This window comes from Mastomys coucha, unplaced genomic scaffold, assembly GCF_008632895.1.
Source record: "Mastomys coucha isolate ucsf_1 unplaced genomic scaffold, UCSF_Mcou_1 pScaffold9, whole genome shotgun sequence".
Lineage (NCBI taxonomy): Eukaryota > Metazoa > Chordata > Mammalia > Rodentia > Muridae > Mastomys > Mastomys coucha.
The window spans coordinates 56,552,626-56,556,022 of record NW_022196915.1 but is presented as its reverse complement, the minus strand read 5'-3'; the positions used below and the strand labels follow the sequence as shown (position 1 = coordinate 56,556,022).

The 3,397-nt window shown below is 57.3% G+C and overlaps 1 long non-coding RNA gene across 1 annotated transcript; it reads left to right on the top strand.

The window, feature by feature from the left end:
- Positions 1 to 6: 6 nt before the first annotated feature.
- On the top strand, positions 7 to 1,157 carry LOC116084488. Its single transcript, XR_004116130.1, has 2 exons — positions 7 to 460; positions 1,049 to 1,157. It is a non-coding gene; the product is annotated as an uncharacterized LOC116084488 (long non-coding RNA).
- The last annotated feature ends 2,240 nt before the right edge of the window (positions 1,158 to 3,397 follow it).

Here is a 3,397-nt window from a genome sequence, read left to right as displayed (position 1 = left end):
TCTGCCACAGCCGCCGCCGCCGCTGCCGCCGCCACCTCCTCTGCTGCTGCTGCTGCTGCCGCCGCTGCTACCTCCACCAACCAGCCCCGCCGCTTCCTAGCTAGCTCACTGCTGCCCAAAAGCTCCCAGCCAGGGAACTCCACCAGTCTATTTATCTGAGCCCCGGGAAAGCTCCGTGACGTAGCTGCCCATATATGGACAGACAAAGCCCAGCCGAAGGGGCGCGACGTCACAATGGAAGCTCCTCACAATGGAACATTAGAAAGCAGGAAGCGGGCCGCAGCCAACGTGCAGCGCCCGCACCGCTCTCGCCGTTCTTAAGAGAGAGAGAGAAAGAAAAAAAAAGTCAATTAGAAGATTAGAAAGAAGGGAAAGCGAGAGGAGAAAAAGAAAGAGGGACGAAGCCGAATGCAAAGCCCACGACGCGCAGTGCACAGTCGAAAACCCTGTAACTAAACATGTAGGTTTTTTATTTGAGGGCTGCATTAGAGACAGAATTTAGCAGTTGGAGGAGTGGAGTTGTTTGCAATTGGCCTCCAGCACTCCCAGCGGGAAGAAAGAGTTCAGTACACCAGGGGACAGGTCCCTTAGCAGTCCTGGGAATTGTTGGAAAAGGGGGAGGTGACCACTTCAACCCAGGTTCCCCCACACAACCCCTGACTTTCTTTCGGCGCCCTATCCTTGACTGAACTCAGATGGAGAGAAGTATTTCCCTTTGGGGAAGGGGTTTTAATGTCCCAAGGCTCCTTAGTCTTGGACACCTAGAACTTTCGAGCTGACATCATTCTGATTCACCTCCCACAGCCCCCGGCCCCTCCCTTGGGGCTCCTGACCCCGCGCTGACTCTCAGTTGAGCGCAGTGGCCCGGGAATGTGTAGCGGACTAGCTAGTTGCGCAGTGGGCAGGAGCTCCACACTTTTAGGGGCGAGGGCATGAGTTTTTGGTGGAGATTAGGAAAGAGTAAAGTTTAAGGGATAGAAAACACGTGCACCAAATAATTCCCAGATAAACTCCCTAACGATTCTAAAGCAAACCCCTTTGGCCACAGGATGGCAGGAGGGCCCAGCAGGCCGGGGCACAGTCGCGATCTACTGCCGCCAGCGAAGGGCTTGCGGCTGAGTTACAGCAGGAAGATGCGAAACCCACAGCTTCTAAGCCACCACGTCTCCTCTAGTCTCTACCCTCTCTGTCTCCCGCAGGGTTGTCCTCATTGCTGCCTGAGGGTGCCTTGCAGTCAAGGGCGGCCCCCGGTGCCGACCCAGGGTGCTGTCACCTCGACAGCGGATCCCGGGGGTGGGTGATGTGTTCCCCGAGGCCTGCTCCTCAAGCGCGCAGCCTGGCTGAGAGCGAGGGGGAGGAGAGGGAGGGAGCACAGAGGCGCGACCCCGAATCACACCAGGTTGGCGGGGGAGGATTCCCTCCTCAGTGGGCACGGTGAATCCCGCGTCCCCCGCTGGAGAGTCGGGGTTGGGGGAACTTGCATCTCTCAGAGGGAGTGGGAGTGTTGACAAGGAGGAGGAGAGGATCCCCGGGCCTCACGCCGTGGGAGGTCCATGCGGGGCCGGGGGACGCGTGGGAGGAACTCCCGAGCTGCGCATTGTGATGGGGGTGGATGACAACCTCACTCCCTCTTCCCTCCCCTCAGTTTGGAGGAGAACATTGGGTGGGAAGGGCCCAGACTCCCCCGGATCTCCTCTAGTTCTTAGGGAAGGAGGGATTCCCGCCGCCCGTGAGCCCCCATCTCTGCCACCCCCGCCTCCTCTCCCTCCAGGCTACCCATTCCTGTGCTCTAGAGGCATTGCGCCCCCGGGTTCTCCTCCGCCCGCGCGGCGCAGGGAGACTGCGCGCTGCAGCGGTCCCGGGCTTCGGCCGGAATCAGGGCATGCAGCGCTTCCCGCCCCCGGCTCCATCCCTGGAGGGGGGAGCGGCTGGTCAGGGGCGTGGGCGGCGGTGTGAGCCTAGCTGGGTGCGGGAGGGGCCTCCGCGGCTGCAGGGAGGGTCGCGGGGCAGCGGGCCAAGCCGGGAAGAGCCATACAAGGAGCGGATCCGGTGACGCGCCGGCCGCGCCCCTTCTCCTGCTCTATTTGGCTGCAGATTCCGGTCCCCGGATTTGCATATTTTGGCATCCAGTGGAAAAGGGAAGAACGGAACCCGCAGCCTTTAAAGGAACCGCACAGACTGTAGCGTCACCTAGGGAGGCGGTCTGGGGTGGTGGGGGGGCGTGAAAAATTAGCCTTGAGCTCTGGCCTCTGGCCCGAGATCCGGGCAGTTGGGGAGGGGAAAGGGTGCCCAGGGTACCCGCAAGCTTTGGGCGCTCCTGTGCATTGCTTCCTGCTGCGCGTGTGAAGGGAAGCTGAGGGACTGCGGTGGGAGGGGCGGGGTGTCTCGGTGGGTTCCTGCCTTCTGCCTGGACTTGCTGCGAGGTTCTCGGCCCTGGACCAAGCGGCTGGTCTAAGATGGACTGCAATGCCCGTGTCTCCCCGCGTGAGGCAGAGATCAGCCTGTGGGGGTGGTGTGAAGGAAGTGGAAGGCCTTCGGCAGCCCAGCTCAACTAGCAAGGACCCTAGATACCATCCATTTCCACCTGTTGGGCTCTCTCCATAGAAGGAGGTGGAGGCCCTGTTCTTTTTCCCTATGGGCCAGTGGTGGAAGCATTTGGTATACTCAAAGGCTTTCCGGTCCCAATGTCAACTATTGCTTTTCCAAGGATGGCTGGGAACACTTTCGAGGATAGTTAGCTTGTTTCTAAGAAGGGAAGCACTTATCTGGGCCTGCTGGCTTGCGCCAGGACCTTGTTGCCTACCAGACAGGACCGGAAAGGCTGTCAGCCTCTTTCCTATTGAATGGAAGTTTTCAGTTCACTTACTATTATTGGAGCTTCACTGTGACAAGGGAAGCTAGTGAGCTTCTTATCTATTGATTCAGAGGTAACAATACAGACCTCATAGGAAGAATTAAGTCAGAGAATTTTCAGAGAGTACCTATACCAGACAGACCTCTAGCAAGCGCTCAATTACTATCACGAAACTATATTCTTTCTCATCCTGCTGTATGATGGGTACACTCCTTGTGTGCCCCAGGGATGCATTTAGACCAGGCAGCTGGTAAAAAGTGCCCAATAGGGGAAGCCATCCCTTCCAGCTTGTCCTGTAGAAGAAATACTGTTTATTTACAGAGAAAAGTAAATTACTATTTGGGTGCCTAATACCTGTGTCAATCTGGGGATGCTTAAGGAATGGTCCCCTTTATGTTAGAGCCAAGACATGAATTAAGATCTCAACAGCTGGTGGTGACAGGAGGCAGGGTATAATGCTCCTGAATCATTTTCTAACACCCTGGAGTGTCTGTGGCCCCCAGGATGGGGTGAGGGTTCTGGGGCCTTTTTTTTTTTTTTTTT